Below are 24,348 nucleotides of genomic sequence, written 5' to 3'. Positions count from 1 at the left end.
TATCTGATGAAGTGTGAGATCTAGTATGCAGGTTATTTGCTTATGGTGTTGTGCTTGATCTGAACCAAGGATGAACCTTAGCAATTGATGAAGGATAAGATCTAATGATGGTTTGGGATCTTAAGGCTTGAAATGAAGTATCATTATGTGGTTTGATCATGTATAGTCTAGATGTGAATACTGACGCATGTGTTATTCTATAAATATTATGATCTGGGTATAACTGAAGTTTGGAATAGCTGCATAATTATGAATTAATATTTACAGATGTATATGCTGGTTGGCTTTGAGAAAAGCACGTATACACGCAGGTTTGACACATGGAAGTAGCGTATACCTTATAAAGTATATTTCAATTGTTTCTGTTTGCTGTTGTAGAGTTCTGGGTTCTAGTTACTGTATTCTAGTGACAGTATTATGAATGATCAGATTGATTGTGGTTTAATGATGGGTTTTCAAAGTGATTACTTGATTCGGTTGTGGGTGATTCAGAAAGTGATGATTGAGTCTCAGTGATTGGTTGATTCAAATGTATTTGATGATTGAATTGCAGTTATGATGTAGTTGATGGATCCAGTCTGAAAATTTATGAAACGTGGTCCCTGGAGGAAGAAAGAAGGTCGTAGCCTTTGTAGGTCAGCTCCTACATACTAGTAAACATATCGGCTAGTACAGGAGCTAGGGGGTTCTAGCTCCCTTCCAATAGAAGTTGGAGAATGAGAGAAGGTTGTAACCTTCTGCAGGTAGAAGCCTGCGTACTGGTATGAGTTTGCCCAAGTACAATGTTGTGAATAGATTTTCTTATTATTAAAAGAAGACAGAGACGACAGCAGCAGGTGGTTTTCACCCACATTGGGTTTCCAAATTATATCTTGGTGTTCATGTGTGTTGCTTATGTGTGATGCTTTATTATGCCTTTACTGCACTGTCTAATAAATCTATGATATACTGGTTAAAGTTCGATGCATGATAAATAGGGTAAATCAAAAGTTCTCTGCATATATGCTGGTTGCTTTAAGTACAATCATGTATACACGCTACTTCACTTAGCTGAAGTAGCGCATACAAATCTGTTTGGGAAATTAAATTATTGATAATATTGATTCACCCTCCCTCTCAGTATTATTTCCAACAATTGGAATCAGAGCCGGTCCTTCAGAAGAAGCTTGATCACTTGAAGGGAGATCCATCATCATGAGTAATCAAGAAAGCGTGGGATCCATCAGACCGCCAATCTTTGATGGTAGTAACTTTGTTTATTGGAAGATAAGAACCACAACCTATCTACAATCACTTGGAACAGATGTCTGGGAAATCGTGGAAGGAGGATATATATTTCCATCAACAATTCCTACAGATACGGCAGGTAAAAAACAATATGAAACCAATGCCAGGGCTGTGAATACATTATTGGGAAGTCTGTCACAATCAGAGTTTGTCAAAGTTATGCAGCTCAAATCAGCCAAAGAAATATGGGGCAAAATCGTTCTAAGCTACTAAGGATACTCTCAGGTAAAATGTGCTAAACTGCAAACTCTCATAATTCAATATGAAACTCTTAAGATGCATAATGATGAAAGTATAGCTAGTTACTTCTTACGTATAGATGAGGTTGTTAATTGTATGAATAATCTAGGTGAAGAGATAAAGGAAGTTACCTTAGTTGAGAAAGTTTTAAGATCCTTGTCTGCTAAATTTGAATCAAAAGTATCTGCCATAGAAGAAAAACAGGATCTACAGACTATCACTATGACACAGCTGCACAGAATCTTAACTGCCTTTGAGATGAGAAAAGGAGGCCCATCAGATATGAGAGAAGCCACATTTAAAGCTTCAGCAAAAGGAAAGGAAGAACTCAATGAATCAGGACATATTTCAGAAGAAGAAGATGAAGTAAACTTTGTCAAGAAGCTTCAACGGGGTTCCAAAAGATTTAGAGGTAAACTACCCTTCAAATGTTTTGCCTGTGGTAGAGTCAGTCATTATGCTGCCAAATGTCCTCATAAAGATAAATATGATAAAGGGAAGGAATCTGCAAAATGGAATAGAAAACAAAGTGTAAGTAAAAAGAGTTACTATACTCATGAAGATAGCGATGGTTTATCAAATAGTGATGAAGATGAAAATAGTAATGATTATAGACTTCTAATGGCTTATGACGATGATAATTTTTGGGATGCTTTAGAGGAAGATGACCTTAATGAAGAAATATCTAAACTCAAAATCTATTTAGAAGAAAAGAATATGATTATAGATACCTTGACATACCAACTTGTTGAAAAAGAAAAACACAATGAAAAGCTAGAATGTGAAATTGTGGGTCTAAGAAAGGATCTTGAGAAAAAAAAAAAATCTCTCAATCTTAGATTTTCTAAAGGATCAGAAACCTTAAATGAAATTATCAAAGTGTAGCATTCTCCTCTGATTAAGACAGGTCTTGGATATACTAAAGAAGCATCTCAATCACAAAAGCCGTCAACCTCCACTAAAAGCTATCTTGATGCAATAAAGAACAATGAACAATATGACAATCGTCAGCAAAGGCATAAAGCAGATCACAGGATAAATCAAGCTCAATTTGCTTCAAGGATGAACAAAAGCCACAACCAACCTCAGGTAAATCATACTCAATTTTCTTCAAAGATGAATATCAATAGAAACTACAATCATCAGGTCAATAGATTCGATAATCGTAGGAACTTCTTTAATGGTCAATGTTTCTCATGTCATAATTTTGGACACAAAGCTGCTCAATGTGTTGCTTACAAAACCATCATGACTAGAGAAGCACGAAATCAAAGGAATGTGACAGGGATCAAGAAAAGTTCCTATAATAACTTTTCTCTTCTTGAAAATGAAATAGAATACTCAATCTCTAACAAATTTGGCCATGGAGAATCTGAATGCAAGAGAAAATTTCGGCAAACATCTCAAAAGGAGCAAACTCCATTAAATCCCAAGATATGGAGAAGGAAAGAACCTCAAACAAAAAGATGTGGTATAGCCTTGTATGTAGAAGGACAAGAAAATCAGTGGTACATCGACAATGGATGCTCAAAACGCATGACAAGTGACAAAGAAAAACTTCACTCATATAATTCCTTATAAAAGGAAAAGAATGTCTCATTTGGAAATGACACTCTTGTTGTCATAAAAGGTAAAGGCTCTGTTTTTTTGAAAGAAAAGGTTAAAGCTAGAAATGTAAGCATAACTTGTTGAGTGTCAGTCAAATGTGTGATCAAGGAAATGAAGTGGTGTTTCGATCAAATGGATGTGTTGTTCACGAGCTTGATACAGGAGAAACAATGATCAAAGGTACAAGAACTCCAAACAACTTATACATACTCAAGGGAGGACAACAACAGTTCTATCTAAGAAAAAATGATGAAAACTGGCTATGGCATAGAAGATTGGGACATCTAAGATTTTCTCAAATAAGAAAAGCATGCAAATTCCAGGCTGTTCGTGATATTCCAGATATTAGAATTCATGAAAATACAATATGCAAACCATGTCAATTCGTTAAGCAAACCTGATCTCACTTCATTGAAAAAGAAGGGTCAGCTAGTAAGCCCCTTGAACTTGTTCTATGTGGACCATCAAGGAAAAAGTCACCTCGTGGAGAAGAATACTTTATTTTGTTCATTGATGATTTTTCTAGAATTTGTTGGATAGGTCTTCTAAAGCATAAAGATGAAGCATTTGAAAATTTCATAGCCTTCAAAGCTTTGGTTGAAAATGAATCAGATCGCAAAATCAAATGCCTCAAATCTGATCGAGGAGGTGAATTCACCTCGAATGAATTCTTTGACTTTTGTGAACAACATGGAATAAAAAGGCTGTGCTCCACCACAAGGACTCCACAACAAAATGGAGTGGTAGAAAGAATGAACATAACTGTTCAACAAATGGCTGGAGCTATGCTAGATGAATTTGTAACTCCTGCAACCTTCTGGGGTGAAGCTGCATTCACCGCTGTAACTATTCTCAACCAAGCAAATGTTCAGGTAAACAGCACTCAAACTCCACATGAACTTTGGTATGGTAAGACTCCTACTGTAAAATACTTTAAATTTTTTGGAAGCAAATGTTATATCAAAAGGACTGATGAAAAACTTGGTAAGTTTGAGCCTAGAGAAAATGAAGGTATTCATCTTGGTTACTCTTCCCGAAGTAAAGGATATAAATGTTATAATAAAAGACTTGGGAAAATTGTTGAAAGTATTGATGTTGTAGTTGATGAAGCATGCAAAAATCCAAAACAAATAAAAACCGAAGATTATGACAATGAAGAAGATGGGGATTATTTTCCCACATCAAATCACAATGATTCTTATGAAGAAACCAATGAAGCACCAGAAGAAGAGATAACGGTAGAAGAAAATACTCCATCCAGGTATGTTCAGAAAAATCTTCCAGAAACTCAAATTTTAGGGGAAAAAGAGGAAGGTGTACAGACAAGAAGAACTATTACAGAAACCTTAAGCTATCTAGCATTACTGTCCTCCACTGAACCTGGAAATTTAAATGAAGCATGCAAAGATGAATGTTGGGTCAAGGCCATGAATGAAGAACTTGAACAAATTGAAAAGAATAATACTTGAGAATTAGTTCCTAGACCTCATGATAAAAATATCATAGGAACTAAATGGATATTCAAAAACAAGCTGAATGAAAATGGAGAAGTTATTAGAAATAAGGCTAGAATTGTTTGTAAAGGGTATGCTCAACAAGAAGGTATATATTTTGAAGAAACCTTTGCACCTGTTGCTAGACTTGAAGCCACAAGGATGCTTCTTGCTCTTTCTAGCTTTCAGAAATTCAAAGTATACCAAATGGATGTAAAATCTTCCTTCCTTAATGGAGATTTAGAAGAAGAAGTCTATATTGAACAACCAGAAGGATTCATTCTTGGAAATGATCCAAAACTTGTATGCAGACTCAGAAAGGCTGTCTATGGTCTAAAACAGGCTCCAAGAGCCTGGTATTACCACCTTGACAAATATCTACACCAATAGGGTTTTTCAAAAGGGTCAACAAATAGCAATCTATATACAAAGATTGACACGGATAAATTGCTAATAATTGTTGTTTATGTTGATGATATATCATTTTTGGTAGCAATGAAGAATCCATCAAGTTTACAAAAGATTCTTCGGCGAAGATCACATGAGACATCATTTGTCGATGCGTTTCGAACCAACCAGTGTGGTTCATCGTCAGGACAAGTTGAAGAAACAGATCCAGCTTAGCAGGTTAAATAGACAGAGCAAATCCTCCAACGACTAAAAAGACTAACAACTACTTTTGACTAGGTACCGGGATCAAAAACCTTATTTTATAAAAATGTTACCCTAGGGGGACCAGTCCTTTAAATAAAAATAATATTATGATAAAAAATATTAAAAATAATTAAACAGTTATGTTCAATTATTACCTAAAAATAATTCATGCTAATAGTTAGTTAAAGACAAATAATTAAAAGTTATATCTAAGGGGAAAAATTACCCTAGAGGGGGACCAGTCCTTTAAATAAAAATAATAATAAATAATTAAAATTTTTAAAAATAAATAAACAATTATGTTCAATTAGTAAAAATAATTCATGAAAATAGTTAGTTAGAGATAAATAATTAAATAAAATAAATAAAATAATTATGTGAAAATAATTATTTTTAATATTTTTTATCATAATATTATTTTTATTTAAAGGACTGGTCCCCCTAGGGTAACATTTTTATAAAATAAGGTTTTTGATCCTGGTACCTAGTCAAAAGTAGTTGTTAGTCTTTTTAGCCGTTGGAGGCTTTGCTCTGTCTATTTAACCTGCTAAGCTGGATCTGTTTCTTCAACTTGTCCTGACAATGAACCACACTGGTTGGTTCGAAACGCGTCGAAAAATGATGTCTCATGTGATCTTCGCCAAAAAATATTTTGTAAACTTGATATGGATCACAGAAGCCTAAACTCTACTAAAGAATCCATCAGTCATAATTTTCCTTCAGTAATGCAGCAAGATTTTGAAATGTCCTTGCTTGGTGAACTTACCTATTTTCTTGGTCTACAAGTTCAACAAAATAAAGATGGTATTTTTATTTCAAAAACCAAATATCTCAATCAGATCTTGAAAAAGTATGGCATGGAAGATTCTAAACCTGTATGTACCCCAATGGTAACATGATGCAGTCTCGGCTCAAATGATGAATCAACAGTACATCAACCAACTTACAGATCCATGATTGGCAGTCTGATTTATCTAACAGGTACCCGACCTGACATCATGCATGCAGTAGGAATAGTTGGAAGATTCCAAGCAAATCCAAAGGAATCACATCTTTAGGCGGTCAAAATGATTTTCAAATATCTTCAAGGAACACAAAAATTTGGTTTATGGTATCCTAGAGATACAGATCTTACTCTTCATGCATATACAGATGCAGATTGGGCAGGAAGTGTTGATGATATAAAAAGCACTAGTTGTGGTGCATTCTATATGGGTTCCAGGTTAGTGTCTTGGTTCAACAAGAAACAAAGTTCCATTGTGTTATCTACAGCTGAAGCAAAATATGTGGGTGCTACATCTTGCTGCACACAACTACTTTGGATGATGCAAACATTGCAAGACATTCATATCACATGCACTCCACCCATCTCCATTCTATGTGATAATACAAGTGTCATTAGTATTTCAAAGAATCCAGTCATGCACTCCAAGACCAAGCACATACCCATCAAATACCATTTTCTATGTGAACAAGTGCTTGAACAAAAGGTCAAATTGGAATATGTTCCCTCCAAAGAACAGGTTTCTGATATATTCACTAAACCACTGCCCAGAGAAACATTTGAATATCTCAGACAAAAGCTGGGAGTAGTTGCTACATCATCCTCCTATTAAATCAAACTTTTCAGAGAAATGTGATTATACGCATGTTTCCTAAAGTGAAGTCGCTTACACACGCGGGTTTTTGTGGGTCAATGAGAGTATATGTTTTTCAAGCAAGAAAAACAGTGGGACAGTCTCAGAAAAACTAATGTGATATGATTCAGACAATTATCAGTTATCTTTTCTGTCGTAGATGACTACAGTCTTGTAGCTTTTAACCATGTGCAGAAATTACTAGCATACGAATTCTAAAACATAGAAAATAAACAATGCGAGAGCATAACACATAAAACACATATACACAGAGATTTCCCCTGGATCCCAAAACCGGGACTACTAGCTTGATTTTTCATTATGTTCCTTTCAATGTTATAATACATATTTATACATGCCGAAGCATCCAATACCATGGACCGAAAACTATCGCGTCCAAAAACATGTGCGAAAATCATGCACAAAACCATAGGTGGGTCCTCCCAACCTAACATAAGGTCCAAAACCAAAATTTTCTAGGGCGCTGCCCCAGACACCATAAAGTGGGGTTGCGAGTATGCCTCAAACCCCTTGTGAACCCCCCCTGCTACACAATCATCACAACGAAGGGGGGCTCCCCCCTCTAACCCCCCGGTTAACTATTTGGGCTAGTCGTGGAAAGAATATAACAGAACCCAACATTCTCCCACTTGTTGTTTTCTTTCCATAGGGAGCCACAAGAGAGCTTAGTCATTTTTCCAGCCCTGAAATGCCCATTGTCTCTCTACACCAAGAGAACTTCTCAGAGCTCATAGATTTTGTCAATGCATCTGCAGTATTCTTCAAAGTGTCCACCTTTACTAGCAACACCTTTTTGTCTTCTATCATATCCCTCACAAAGTGATATTGAACATTAATGTTCTTTGTCTTTGAATGATATGCAGGGTTCTTTTCTAAGAAAATTGGCTGTCACAGTCTATCCTTATAGCTCCCTGTACTAACCCCATACTTGAACAAAATCTCTGCAACCAAACTGCTTCCTTGCTTGCATGAGTGGCTGCCATGTATTCTGCCTCTGTAGTTGATAGCCACTACATATTGTTTCTTACTCATCCAACTTACTACATCTCCAAATAGGTTAAACACATACCCACTTGTAGATCTTCTCTGATCCAGATCTCCAGCCTAGTCTGCATCAACAAAGCCATGAATATCCAACATTCTATCCATTCCTGATCTTCCTTGGTAGCACAAACCATAATCACTAGTGCCACGCAAATACCTGAAAACCTGCTTCACTACTGTCCAGTGCTCCTTCCTTGGTTTTGACATAAACCTGCTCAATACTCCCACTACATGTGCAATGTCTGGTCTCGTACAAACCATTGCATACATCAGGCTACTGACTGCACTTGTATATGGAACATGGGACACGTTCTCTTCCTCTTCTTGTGTCTTGGGACACTGTTCAACAAATAACCTCACACCTACAGGAATAGGAACCTTCACCGGTTTACTATCCTGCATATTAACCTCTGCAATATTGTCTCGACATACTTCCTCTAGTTTAACCAAAGCTTCCTCTTTGCTTGATCTCTTTTAATTTCCATGCCTAAAATATAGTTTGCAGCACCAAGATATTTCACGTCAAATTTGGAGGACAATTAGGTCTTCAAATCTTGGATAATTTCTTTGTCATTTCCAACCAGCAACATATCATCCACATACAAGACTAGATAAATAACACGATCACCAATTAATTTAAAATACACATAGTGATCTGCTTTGCTTCTAGTGAAGCCAAGTCCTCATATAAATGTATCAAAATTCTGATACCACATCCTTGGTGACTGTTTTAACCCATATAGAGACTTCTTTAATTTGCATACTAGTTCTTTCTTACCCTTCACCGTAAAGCCTTCAGGTTGCTTCATGTATATTTCCTCTTCCAGATCCCCGTGAAGAAATGTTGTCTTCACATCCATCTGTTCTACCTCAAAATCAAAAGCAGCAGCAATAGATAAAAGTAATCTAATAGAAGTTACCTTGGCAACAGGAGAAAAAATATCACCAAAATCAATTCTCGGCACCTGGGAATAACCTTTTGCTACCAACCGAGCTTTGTATTTTTCCACCTTTCCTTCTGCATTTGTCTTCTTCTTGAACACCCATTTGCTGCCAATGGGTTTCCTTCCAGCCGGCAACTCCACCAGATCCCAAGCGTCACTTTTGTGCAAAGATGCCATTGCATCAACCATGGCCTCTTTCCAGAGTTTGCCATCCTCTGAATCTACTGCTTCCTTCACAGTTCTGGGACCATCGTCAGTAATAGATAAGGCAAAATTTGAACAGAAAGCAGATGGACTATACCTTTCTGGCTGTCCTCTTTCTCGAACTGATCTTCTCGCACTCAAAGTTTGTGGCTCTTCATCTTCTGATTCCTCCTCTGCTGTAGAGTCTGATTCTTCCTCCTTTAGCTCAAAATCTATCTTCTCGGGTTCCTTTGGTTGGACTTCATGTTTAATAACATGTTTCACCTCTCTGAACACCACATCTCGGTTGTACACAACCTTCCTTGTTACTAGGTTCCAAAGCTTATAACCCTTTAAACCATCCTTATACACAATAAAGATGCACTTTTCAGATTTACTATCCAACTTAATTCATTTCTCCTTTGGAACATGTACATATGCATTACATCCAAATACCCTTAGATGTGAAAGAGAGGGTTTCTTACCAGTCCATACCTCTTATGGAGTCTTATCCTCCAACGCTGATGAAGGTGACCTGTTGACCAGGTAACATGCAGTATCCATCGCCTTTGCCCAGAATTCATGTCCTAACCCGACACCACTGAGCATGCTTCTTGCCCTTTCCATCAACGTCTTGTTCATTCTTTTTGTAACTCCATTTTGCTGAGGTGTATATGGAGTAGTCTTCTGCCGTGATATACCACACTTCTTACAGAATTCTTCAAATTCCTTGCTGTAAAACTCTCCACCATTATCTGTCCTCAATACCTTTATCTTCTTCTCTGTCTGATGTTCCACGAGAGCCTTAAATTCTTTAAACCTGTCAAAGACTTTAGATTTTTTCTTAAGGAAATATCTCCATGTATTCCTTGAGAAGTCATCTATAAATGATGCATAGTACACAGACTTACCCAGTGATGGAACCTTCACAGGTCCAAACACATCACTGTGCACAAGCTCTAATATTTGTTTCGTCCTTTTACCACCAGAGGGGAAACTCACCCGATTCTGCTTCCCATATACACAATTTTCACAGAAATCAAAATCCAGAGAGCTATTACTCATACCTTCTACCATACCTTTACCATGAAGTATTCGAAGGCCCTTCTCTCCAATATGTCCAAGCCTTTGATGCCACAACATGGTCTTCTCTCTAGAGACCACTAGATTTTCTACTCCACTTTCAGGAACCACAGAAATGTTGCACCTATCAATAACAATGCTATCTTGCAGCTTGTACAGAGTTCCAATCCAAACTCCCTGCATCAATACCAGTGCTCCCCAAACCATTTTTTAGGTATCCTTCTCGAACAATGTTTTTGCACCTGCATCATCCAGCTTGCTAACAGAAATCAGATTTTTGGCTAATGCAGGAATATGCAGAACACCTGGAAGTGTTGTAACCCTTCCACCATGCAGCTTCAACTTTACTTTTCCACGACCAATGATTCTAGCCTTCCTGTCATACCCTAAGAAGACATCACCACCATCATATTTCTCATACTCGCAGAACCACTCTCTATGGGGAGTGAAGTGAAAGGATGCACCTGAGTCAATAAACCATGCCTCATGATCTACATGTGTACTTGAAGAAGCCAAGTACACATCCCCACCTTCATCTGAGGTGGTTTTCGCCTCTGCAGAAGGAGCATCATCAGATCCCCTTCCTTTATCAGGAGCTTTAGATTTACAGTCCCTTTTGTAGTTTCCTTTCCGCATTTCCAGCACACCACCTTTACAGGTTTTCCTGGAGATTTAGATCTCCCTCTAGATTTAGATCTCCCACTTGATGACTTATTTTTGTTTCTGTTTTGGGACCGTCCTCGTACAGACAAGGCATCACCATTCTAGCTCTCCATATTTTTCCGTCTCATCTCCTCCGTTAGCAAGGATGAGACTATTTCATCAAACTGCAAGGTAGTTGCATTGCTACCTATTGCAATAACCATACTATCCCATGAATCTAGTAGAGAACACAACAAACTGATGCACTTATCTTCATCTAAAATTTCGATATCAACAGATGTTAACTGACTTACCACAGTATTAAACGTGTTCAGATGCTCTGTCACCGAGTCTCCATCTTTCATCCTCAGGTTATACAGCTTTTTCCTCAGGAACAGTTTATTCACCAGAGACTTAGATTGGTACAAAGTCCCTAACTTGTCCCACAAATCCTTCACCGTAGCTTCCCCTGATACATTCAGCAATACTAAACTTGAGACACACAACCATATTGTGCTCTTTGCCTTCCGATCCAACTTCTTCCATTCTTCATCGGACACTCCTGTTGGTTTAGTACCTAGATCTACCATGATCCACTAATATTTATCCACCAATAGATCCTCCATCTTGAGTTTCCACAACTCAAAACTCTGACCATTAAATTTCTCGATCTCTATCTTTCCACTGCTCGCCATCTTCTTTCACCACTAGAATCGATCTCGCAGATTTCCCACTAAACAGGGTCTACCACAGGCCTGAGCAAAACCCCTTAGCAACAAAGGCGTCCCCTTGAAGCCAAAACTGCTCTGATACCATATGTAGGTTTTAACCCTATGCAGAAATTACCTGCATACGAATTCTAAAACACAGAAAATAAACAATGCGAGAGCATAACACATAAAACACATATACATAGAGATTTTCCCCTAGATCCCAAAACCAGGACTACCGGCTTGATTTTTCATTATGTTCCTTTCAATGTTATAATACATATTTATACATTCCAAAGCATCCAATACCATGGACCGAAAACCATCGCGTCCAATGCCATGGACCAAAAACCATCACGTCCAAAAACATGTGCGAAAATCATGCACAAAACCATAGGTGGGTCTGCCCAACCTAACCTAGAGTCCAAAACCAAAATTTTCCAGGGCACTGACGTAGACCCCATAAAGTGGGGTTACAGGTACACCTCAAACCCCCTGTGAACCCCCCCCACTACATAATCAACGCAATGAAGGGGGGCTCCGCCCCCCTCTCTAATCCCCCGGTTAACTACGTGGGCTAGTCATGGAAAGAATATAACACAACCCAACAAGCCTGTGGATGTCATTTAGAAGTGTTTTGATCCTCACAAGTTATTGATAACTTGATGTATATCTAATTGATGATGATGCCTTGATACTTCTTACTGATATATGCAATGATCAGATCTAACAGTGAATAGGTGGAACAGGTTCAGGGGGAGAACATGCTATAAAAGCACTATTGGCATTATGATTAGAAGTCTTTGGTACCTAATCAATGATGATAATGCTTATATGGCTTGCTATGTTACAGTTATGAGTTTCCCATATAAAATCTCAGATGATATTTGGGATCACATAAGTTGGTATTCAGATCAAATTTATGGATGATTGTAAATGACTTTTGATGATACATATAGTGCATATATGTTGCTTACATGATTATCTTCATAAGGACAAGGAGAAGTACAAATATTGAGTACAAAACTTCATTATTTGATGATGAGCCATTTATTCAAAGATGCATAAAGTTCATATGGTGCAAATATGATGCAGGATTCCTATAGTTCTTGGCTCTCACATGGTTGAGGATTGTTGTTGTTGATGATATCAAAAAATCTTGACAAATGACCATGAGCTCATGATTTACTAGATACATATTGCTATATCTTTGATGGATATACAGTATGCTGGATACAAGGATGATTACTTAAGTTGCATATTTATAAATATTGTTGGTTGGCCAAGAGAATGGTGTTATCGTAGGTCACATGAAGACATAGCTATTTGAAGAATATTCAAAGACATGGCTTACCTAGACACATAATGATGATGAGTTCTTATCTTATGATGATAGGTTGATACTCACATATGTTGATTATCATGGTTGATGATGTGGGATGTTCCCCAGTGATGATATGATGAAGGTTCTTGTGGAAATATCATGTAGTTCTTGATAATGATGTTATGATCATAGATGATGTCTATGGTGTTTTCACATACATATGATATGATGTGAATGTTTTTGTGCTATCGCTTGGAGGCATGACATATGCTTAGTTGACTCATGGAAGGTTATGCCAAGGCTCTTTCTACTAAGGAAACGAAGCAAGTTGATCTTGATGAGATCAAGCGGATGAGTTGATATCTATATGCAGACATACTTTTTCACGGATTGATATCTTGGGAACTAATGATGGACATATATAGGTTGCTGGTCTGGATGCTGTTGACATATGCTTATGGAGCAGATCATACATGGTGTATGATAGTTACTGATGACTATCATGGTCTTGTTTAGATATTTGGTCTCTGTTATAAATGTCATATATATCATTCGATGTAAAGGTCATATAAAAACCCATGATGTAATAATTTGTCTTTGTCTGTTGTAGTCTTTTGATGAGTCCCTTTTTGATCATATGATGTAATTTGTAACCCCACTATGCATGGGAAGGATGATGTAATAATTGATATATTTCAGTCATGTATATCCCCACTTGGTTGGGAGGATGAGTCAAATTAAGTATATCCCCACTTGGTTGGGAGATTGATATATGTATGAGTCTTTGATGATAAGAAGGTCAAAGTCACTTAGTCAAGTGATAGAGTCATGTTATTCTTTTGAAAATATTTGCAAACTCTGCATGTGCTTAGGGGGAGCATGGATGATATAGTGCATCTCAACATGTACAAAGGGGGAGTTTAATCAGAAAATTCAGCATGTGCTTAGGGGGAGCATGATCAATGTTTATATTCAGTTGTTCAGATATGAAAATCTTATTTTTGGTCAGCCCTTTTCCCTTGATATCAAAGGGTGAGAATATCCTGGTCTGCCCTTTACCCTTGATGTCAAAGGGGGAGAGTATTTTGGTGTTGCTTGTTATCTCTAACAGTTTCTACAGCTTGCGGTAATCAACACCAACATGGTTGCCATCAAGTCCAAAGGGGGAGATTGTTGGCATTATGATGCATGTGTTGTACTTGATGGCAACCCACTTGTAGCAGAACAACTCACTTGTATATGGTAACTAGATGAATCTACAGAAGAGATATCAAATGTGACAGAATGCACGACAGCTGTGTTTACAAATGTGACAAAATGTAGGAATTAGTTCAGAAGTAATGTACAATGGCAACTCTCTCAGATGAAAGTTCATAGTGCAGTAGGTTAACAACAAAGAATTACAGATCAAACTACAAAGAATGAAGAAAGAGAGGTATACGCAGGTTCACCTTGACCAAGTTGTGTATACACACAGGTTCACTGAACACAAGTAGCGTATACATACACATGCACTTTCACAGAAGGAAAAGCGTGTATATCTTGGAAAACTAAGTTTTTGGTTTGAGGTATTTGGTCCATGGTATTTTGATCCATGATATTGATCCAAGGTATTTGGTCCGAGGTATTGACCCTAGGTATTTGGTCCAAGGTATTGGTCCAAAGTGGTTTTGGTCCATGGTATTGAAAAGGCCTAAAACTACAAAAGGAGGAGAAGATCATTAGGCCAAGTGTGTAAGTATCGAATATCTGATGAAGTGTGAGATCTAGTATGCAGGTTATTGGCTTATGGTGCTGTGCTTGATCTGAACCAAGGATGAACCTTAGCAGTTGATGAAGGATAACATCTAATGATGGTTCAGGATCTTAAGGCTTGAAATGAATTATCATTATGTGGTTTGATCATGTATAGTCTAGATTTGAATACTGACGCATGTGTTATGCTGTAAATATTATGATATGGGTATAACTGAAGTTTGGAATAGCTGCAGAATTATGAATTAATATTTACAAATGTATACACTGGTTGGATTTGAGAAAAGCGTGTATACACGCAGGTTCGACACATGGAAGTAGCTATACCTTATAAATTATGTTTCAGCTGTTTTTGTTTGTTGTTGCAGAGTTCTGTGTTCTGGTTACTGTATTCTGGTGACAGTATTCTGAATGATTAGATTGATTGTGGTTTAACGATGGGTTGTCAAAGTGATTGATTGATTCGGTTGTGGGTGATTTAGAAAGTGATGATTGAGTCTCAGTGATTGGTTGATGCAAATGTATTTGATGATTGAATTCCAGTTATGATGTAGTTGATGGATCCAGTCTGAAAATTTATGAAACGTGGTCCCTATAGGAAGAAATAAGGTCGTAGCCTTCTGTAGGTCAGCACCTACGTACTAGTAAACATATGGGTTAGTACAAGAGCTAGGGGGTTGTAGCTACCTTCTAGTAGAAGTTGGAGAATGAGAGAAGTTTGTAACCTTCTGCAGGTAGAAGCCTGCGTAATGGTATGAGTCTACACCAGTACAATGTTGTAAACAGATTTTCTTATTATTAAAAGAAGACAGAGATGACAATCGCAGGTGGTTTTCACCCACATTGGGTTTCCACCTTATATCTTGGTGTTCATGTGTGTTGCTTATGTGTGATGCTTTGTTCTACCTTTGCTGCACTGTCTAATAAATCTCTGATATACTAGTTAAAGTTCAATGCGTGATAATTTGGGTAAATCAAGATTTCTCTGCACATATGCTAGTTGCTTTAAGTACAGTCGCGTATACACGCTAGTTCACTTAGCTAAAGTAGTGTATACAAATCTGTTTGGGAAATTAAATTATTGATCTAATAATACTAATTCACCCCCCCTCTTAGTATTATTTCCAACAACATCCATGTTATTTATTCTCTCAGATTGATTGCTTTCTCACCTTGTCTTGAGGATGAACCACATTATTTAGTTCGAAACGTCGACCCAATCTTGACGATGTGATTAATCCGGAAGACCTTTCTCTAAATTGATGGATCACAAAAGTCTTAGATCTAACACTAGTAGACTATCGAGTTTTGTTATAACCGGGCCACTAGGAGGAAGAGGCATTCCATTCTTTCAAGAAAATATTGTTCCATAGCTGAGAAAAGATAGACAAAAGAGATAGGAGGTAGAGAAAACAGAGGGGAACTATTCACTATAGCAACCCACGGGCCACAGGCATTACCTCTTTGTATCTACAACCATATTTCCAGACAGAGAAAGAGAGCGAAGCAGCCTCACCTTCCAGTTGGGTTTTATCCCAAAAGGGTTTCCCAAAGAGCATATCTTGTGTATTATGTATGTGTGAGCTTATTTTTCATTCTCTAATTTTCTATTTGATTTAATTTTATATGCATGCACTAATTACAGTTAATTCTACAGATATAGAAATTAAATAAAATTGTAATAGTGTAGAATCTCATATTTTTAATATAATATTATCAGATTTGTTGTGACAAACTTTCTAGTGGAATATCCACAGCAGTTTACAAATCAAACAAGTTCAATTGTAGGGTAGAGACATGAAGGAAAATATCCTTCATACACATAAATATGTATATTTTCTTTCAACCTATTGATCTAAACCCTATTATCATTCATAGTTTGCCAAAATCGACTCACACAGAAATAAGGGAGACCTTCTCTAATACAATGGTCCCTCGTATGTCCCCTCTCTCATTGATTTTTCATCCTTAAAGAAAAACAATTATACAAAATATCTTTTCTCTCTAGCTCATTTGAATACTTCAACACTAAGTTCCATAATTGAAATAGGTAATTCATTGTTCAACATAGGTTGTTGTGTCTCTGAATATTTTTTGTCACCTTTTATTCTAATTCATAGCCTTAGAACCCTCACGTGTCTTAGTTTCAATTTCCATAAGTTTATCTTTGGTCCCAAGAAAAATTATCTCTATTCTCTATGATGTTTCCACAATAACAACACTTTGAAAAAATTACTATCCCTCACTCCCCCAACCAATTACTCTCCATGAGATTTTTGGAATGCCATACTTAGATTGCATGGTCAATTCCAGAGTCTCAATAATGGGAATGTTCACATACCTCTAGAGAATTTCTGTACCATTCCATTTCTTTCTCATAATTTCTCGCAGTTGATAATTCAACTATTAATCTGATTTTTGGTGATAAGGGAAACTACATTTAATTTAGGACAAGACAAAGAATTTCCAAATTCACCCTTGGAATTTACTCTTAGTCATCAGGATATGTGTAGGCTTATCTCTTCTTTAGCTTTTGGAAATACATTAAAATAAAATTCCTTACATTAAATAAAATTTTAGCAAGATATCCATGTTGCCCATTTCTAGCAATACAAGTCGTAATTATGATTACAAAATGTGGGATTGAAATGGATTGTTACAGCCCCATCCCCCTTGAAGGAACACCATCCTTAGTGTTTTGTTATCCATGGTAAGGAAAAAGTACAAAAAACAAAAACAGGTATGTCATTTTCATGGCATCCTCTAATTCCTATGTGGCCTCATCCACTCCAAGGTGCTTCCACTGCACCTTGTTTGTGCAATGGCTCAATTTTATAGTATTCCTTCTTTCCAAGTATGCATTTGGCTCAAATTATTCTTTGGGTTCCACCTACATCATTAGTATCATGTACATGTTTATTAAGAAAAGACACATGGAATACACTATGTTTGTTCATAGTAGGAGGTAAGACAAACCTATATGCCATTGGTCCCACCCTCTCTAAGATCTCTAAAGGTCCACAATATCATGTTGCCAACTTGGCACAAGCTCCCATTCTCAAACAAATTCTCTTAGTTTTGATCCTGAGATATGTATGTTCTCTTAATTCTAACTCCTTATGAGTTCTAGTCCTATTTGCGTAACATTTTTCATATCTTGTGCTACTTTTAAGTTTTTCTTGATTTTTTCCACTTCATGTTCCATCTCTTTTAGCATATCTAGGCTAGGTGTAATTAAATCCACTAGATTATCCCAACTAATTTGGACATTACATTTTTTCCATCTGATTCCTCAAAGGATCTCATCTTTAATAATTTTTTATGGCCATTATTGTTAAAATATTAAACCAAGGTTAAATAATCTTGCAAATTTTTAGGCTCATGCATAATATACATTCTTAACTATCTTCCATCACCTCATTTAATATTTTTTTTGTCTATGTGTTTGAGGATGATAGGTTGTACTAAAATCCAACTATGTTCCCAAGCATATAAACAAATGTTTCCAAAAAATTGAAGTGAATTAGCATCTCAATTTGATGTAATGGTCTTAGCCATACCATGCAATCTAAAAGTTTCTTTTGTGAAAATATTGGAAATGTCGATTGCGTTATAGGTGGACTTCACATGAGTAAAGGAAGCCACCTTGCTCAACTTATCCACCACTACCATGATTGCATCATGATAATTGGTTGTTCTTGGTAAAGCAATAATGAATACCATGGATATGAATTCCCATTTCCATTCTAGAATTTGTATTTGTTGCAATAATCCTAATGAATGCTTATGCTCAAATTTCACTTCTTAACATTATGAACATTTAGCAATGTAATATGCAATTTTTTTCTTCATTCTAAGCCAATAACATGACTTCCTTGTGGTTGTTATCATTTTCTGATAACCTCAGTGCCTTGACTAAATCCTCTTATGGATATCATCCATTTTTAACCTCTTTAAATCTTTTGAATCTAGTATGTACAATTTAGCCTTGCACATCAATAATATATCATATATCAACTAATAATTTGTACACCTTGGTCTCTTGGGATCTTGATACAATAAATATTTTACATATTTGAATTTTTCATCACTCAGTGGGGTATCTTTGTTCCTATCTTTTATATCTGGTTCACAAACACTAACCACTGCCATATGCATCACTTGCATACTTTAGTTGAGTGCATCTACTACTTGATTATTTTTCCTTTTAATGTGGCATATTTCAAAATCAAACTCATTGATGAGTGTTATCTATAGAGATTATCAAGCATTCAAATGAGGCTAATCAAGCAAATATCTCAGCCCATTGTGATTTTTCATGAATACAAATATCCTTCCCAACAAGTAGTTCCTCCAAATGTTCAAGGCATGTAAAATGGTTGCAATCTCTATATCATGTGTCACATAGTTCTTTTAATGCTCATTTAAATTTTTAGATTTTTAACTGAACATATGTCCCTCTTGCATGAGAAATCCTTGTTGGGTTTTCAATTTGACATTTTTTTTTCCATTTAAAACATATTTTCATGGTCATCTCACTGCATACTATCACCCACCCATTTCTCTTCTTACCAGGATTCTTCACGAATATCCTGCAATAACCTTACGAATGCTAAAGTAGTTTATTATCATTATTTTCCTTTATTTTTAATGAAAGAGAGAGGATTATTCTTAGTTTTAGTGATGATGGTTTTGTCTAGCTTTGTTTCAGTAGCTTTAATGCAGTTTTAGTAACCATCCTCCAAGGTTAGCATATCTATGTAGCTCCAAGGAAAATTCTAGAACATGGGTTTTCTTCCTAGAGTTGATGACATGGTTTCATGTTACCTATATTATACCCAATATGACTCCAATAGTCCCCAACTTACAATTTTAAAATTTGGAAAACTTTTTCCAAGAAGAATGCAATGACTAACTTCAGGAATGATTTACAAGGAAATGAAAAATATCACGAGAAATATGACACGTGGATTTTTTCTAGAACATCCTAAATTACATGTCTATTGAGAAATTTCCCCAAAATGTTTGTGATTTGGGAGCTAAGTGTGGTTCTTTGAAGGGTATCTTTCCAATTTTGTCTATTGCCAAACAGAGCAACCAGTTAGCAAAAAATACCAACTCCAACATATTATCAACTAATTTTATGTCAAATGAATCAAGTTTAATCATATCTTGAGTTTTGCTATAACCAAGATGTTCCAAAAAAAGGAAAATATAATATTTTGTAATATGTCCATAGTCTAGCAGTCCAAATAGTCAAGATAGTTAGATCTATTACAAACGTATGTTGCCAATGTTTATAAATACTCTTTTCCTACAACCTTTAGTTAAGACAACCTTGATGCTAGTGTGAGGGCCAAGTCAAAGTTTTAGCAAGAAGAAAGGAGAAGCCTTCAACAAATAGTCAATGTAATAAAACTTGGTTGATGTATTGCTTCTATTTATATCAATATAGATCTACAATATTTTCCCTTCCATTACCTTGTAAATTCAATTTTACATGAAAGTAGTTGGTATATTTGGTCACCCTTTAACAGATCAAATGATATCTAAATCACATTCCTATTGGTTGAGAGGGTTGAGGTTGGTATTATTATCCTTTTATGTGTAGGAAGAAAAAGTTAAGAGTTGGAGATGGATTTCTAGGGCTACATGAACTAGGATTACATAAAGAAAACTATTCGAAAACAGGTATGATCCATAATATACCTTCTCTTAGCATAAAATTGGATTAATTCATTATATCTAGAAGAACATTGTGTATTGGTCTATTCTACAATCTATCTCAGATCAATGGGCAGATTGGACGAAGTGCTCACCTATTCATAGGAGATATCTCTACAAAACACATGATGAGATCACTCTTGCATACCAGATAATCAATTAGTACAACTAATAGTAAAATTGATCCTTGCTAATTGTTGTGAGATTCAACTGAATAATGTATTGGAAACCTTTATATCATAGAACTACAACACTTTACATTATCTTATCTTTAGGACCTTTAAAACCCTAACTTATGTAGCTCATTAATGAAATTCTTGTATCTTTGAGTATAGAAGGAATTAGGGAATTTTGTCATCACAATAATATTCAACTAGGAGTAATTCTCCCACCATTGTTTGAAAAAAATTTAAGGTCTTATTGATACCATTGTAGGAGACCTATCTCAAAATATTTGGTGTGTCCTCTTATGTTGCTTGTCTAGGATACCACTTGAATATCCATTTTTCTGTGGACCTGCAATACACTTGTTAGTGGTACCTCTCAAAATACTTACTTAAAACTTTATACATATTTATATAAGTCAAGGAAAACACTTCTTGGGGTCTTAAGTGGTTCCATGGTCCATACTTACAACATGACAAACATGACAAATTCTAAATAAAGTATCAAAACCTTGTGTTATGTTCCTATACCAATATGTGTCATAATTTTTGAATGGATGAGGTCAAAACTGTAATATGTACATACCTTTGTTTTTTGCAAATGTTTTCCATATTCAAAAAATTAAAAAAAAATTAAAAAATGTAAAGAGGGTATGTCCTAAAAGAAAGATCAAAGGACAAAAAGAATGAAAAAGGTCAAAAAAGATGAAAAATGAACCCCAATGAAAAAGAAAAAGACCATGAAAGTGTGCAAGTCCAAATGCCACTACCATTTACTTTTTATGCATAATAATGATTGTGTGCAACTTGTTATTCATGCCACAATCCATGGTAATCAAACAATTTAATCTTGGTTATTCCATGCTTTGAATTTCATGTTTAGAGATAGAGAATAAAATCTGACTAAACAATGTAATTTTGGCAGATAAGTAGATAGGTAGAGTGAATAAAAGGAGCTCAACAGTTTAATTTGAGCCCTTGGATGTAATAAGGATAGACTTAGATAGATTTCCATTGTAAAAGAAAAGAAAAAGTTTTGATAAGGGTTTGCCAGCTTAAGTGCACCCTAATAAAGAGTAGAAAAAATGATAGGATGAGTAGATGGGTAAGTAGTTGAATGGTTGCAGAATTATGATGGATGGTTAGTTAAGATCATATTGTTTGCTTTCATCATCAAGTTACTAAAGCATGGATGATAATGGAGCAGTTACAAAAATCCAATTCATTGATTCCCCCCCATTCATTTTACCTTCAATTTTACTAATTTCCCATAAGTAAGGTTAGAAATACCTAAAACCTTAAGTTAAAGGGGCTCAGAGCATTTCTCTGACTTCTGGAGGGACGAAACCCTTGGCCCAATAACTTATAGGGTCTAAGTACTAAATCGCCTTGTCAGTATTCACTCCCTCCATAATTCATTCGTATCACCCAAAAAATCCCTTTTCCTAAGGTAAAATCACCATTTGCCTAGTGAAAATAATTACCCCCACACAAAAATCCATTTTTCACAAAAAACCCACAAAAAGCAGTTTAGCCTAAGTTATGATGTGTAAATGTGGATATATAAATAAATGTCAATACATTATACTTAGCGCATTTTTCCTTCCACCTTCATTTCATATTAACTTTAATTTCTGCTATATATATTTAACTCTTGGAAATAACCCTTTCCTGTATTATTTATTAAACCCATATGATAAATATCCCTCCCCCAAGGTTTGAAATATAAACCTTATTTAAATAAATTAATTAGGTGGGTTAATTCGTTGATCAACGGCTAATTAACAACCAAAACCCTCCGTTTAATAAAAGAGATTAATTAATCAACCTGTGGTTAATTAATAATCTATCCCCGCCAATCAAATCACCCCCGACATCATTAAGCCCTCCCTAATCTACAATTAACATCCTGTCGGGCCCCTCCATTAACTCCCCGGTCAAATCAATTCCCCGATCGCCGTGTGATCTGAACCCTTTAGATCCAATGGCTGACGCTCGTATCGGGCGGCCTCCGAAGGTCGACCTTTACTCGCCCGATGTGAGTGGTTTCACTGTTCACCCCGCTGCTATGTGGCATCCGATAAATGGCATCGGGCGACCTCCCCCCAAAACCATTTATCTTGAAAAGTGGTGCGATGGATCCCGCTTACGGCCTCCGCTTACCACCTTCACTACACAACAAAATGTCACATCCCCCGGTTGGTGCCAACTGTCGTTTTCCGATGTACCCGCCAATATCATTGAATTTATGCATAAAACTCATTGTTTTTCATTTTTTATTGTGAAAAGAACATTTTGACTCCATGCAAAACATAGAGTACGTTCACCTGCCAAACTGCTACCAACCATCAACTTTCTGAAGCTATTGAACTCCAGACTACCTTGCGGACCCGTGCGCTTCCTGCAAACAGTGCACTATCACCATTTCACTGTTCAAACAGCCAAAACCAGGTATTTACCCCATTTCCACTGAGAAACCCTATTTTCTTGCCAAACCTGAGCTGAATTGCTTTAAAAATTAAGTAATTTAGTAAATTAAGCTGCCTGGTAGTCCTGAAATACTCTGAAATAGACCAATTGTTCCCAATTTCCCTGAAACCCTTTGCCCCATCCTTGAATCCATCCCAATTTCCCTGAAACCCTTTGCCCTGTCCTTGAATCCACAAGAACCAAGGATGGAAGCCCCAATTGCACTGAATGTCATGCCCATTACAACTCCTCACAGGGATTTAGACCACCTTCCACTTGCAGACAAAGATTTCCAGATTAAAGACACCTCTGTCTCCAAATCCCCTTTGAAACTTTTCTGCAAATACAGAGACCAATACTTGAACCAAGCAGACTCCATTGGACTTTGGGAATCAGGTTTGCCTAAGTACCAGTTCCCCAGAGTGCATGTATTCCCAGAGATTGTACATTACTACCACATGAACTATGATCCTATCCAAAGGGCAGTAAGAACTCCTGACCAGTCTGTTCTGTTTACTATCACTGCTGAATCCATTAACCAGATGCTTCAATTATAGCCAAGCCAAAGTCTAACCCCCCTTTCCATTGGAGATATGCTGAACAGATACCCTACACTCACTTCAATCAGACTAGCCCAGTTATTCCAGACTTTTATCAGAGAAGAACAGTATATCCCAAAGGACCCTCCTCCTTATCTATGGACCATATTCTCTAGCCTTGGTCGAGATATTATAGATATGATTTCCAGTGTACTAGGCTGCACCACTAGTGAATTTGTTGATGAGATCATAATATCCATCACGTCAATCTACTCTCCTGGTGTTGTGGGGAAAAGTATCCGACTCGGAATGACCCTATCCCTACTCTAAGGGTGATAGTTCCTTAGCAACAACTGAAAGTAAAGCTTTGATATTTTTCCTTTATGAAAGTACAGAGAAGGAAGAAAAGATTGACCAACCGATATCCTTCGCTTTTGTCGATCTTGTCTTCTCTCTTCGTCCCTTGCTCCCAGCTCCTTGTCCCCTTGTCGGCCCAGCTACACAAAGATCCTGCACAAACAAGAGAGGGAAACTACAAGAAACATGTACTCATAACTGATGCATGGATTAGAGTGAATCAGATATACAAGTAAATACAATACATCAATGCAATACAAGTATATAGGAGAACATTCAAAGCTTTATTAATAGAAGTAAAAGGTTCTGAGAAGGTTACAACCATCAATGGCTCCAATCCAGCAGCACCTCCCCAGCAGCAAGAAATCTCCTCTTCACCTCTATAAAAGCAATCACCCAATAGCTCTAACTGTAAACCAACAGCACTTCCTTGCTTTGCACAAAATTCCAGCCTCCTTAGACCTCATATA

The sequence above is a fragment of the Pinus tabuliformis genome, chromosome 2_2 (assembly GCF_031772625.1).
Source record: "Pinus tabuliformis cultivar Carrire ecotype Pingquan chromosome 2_2, CPIR1, whole genome shotgun sequence".
Classification (NCBI taxonomy): Eukaryota; Viridiplantae; Streptophyta; class Pinopsida; order Pinales; family Pinaceae; genus Pinus; species Pinus tabuliformis.
Note: the sequence above shows the minus strand (reverse complement) of the source record.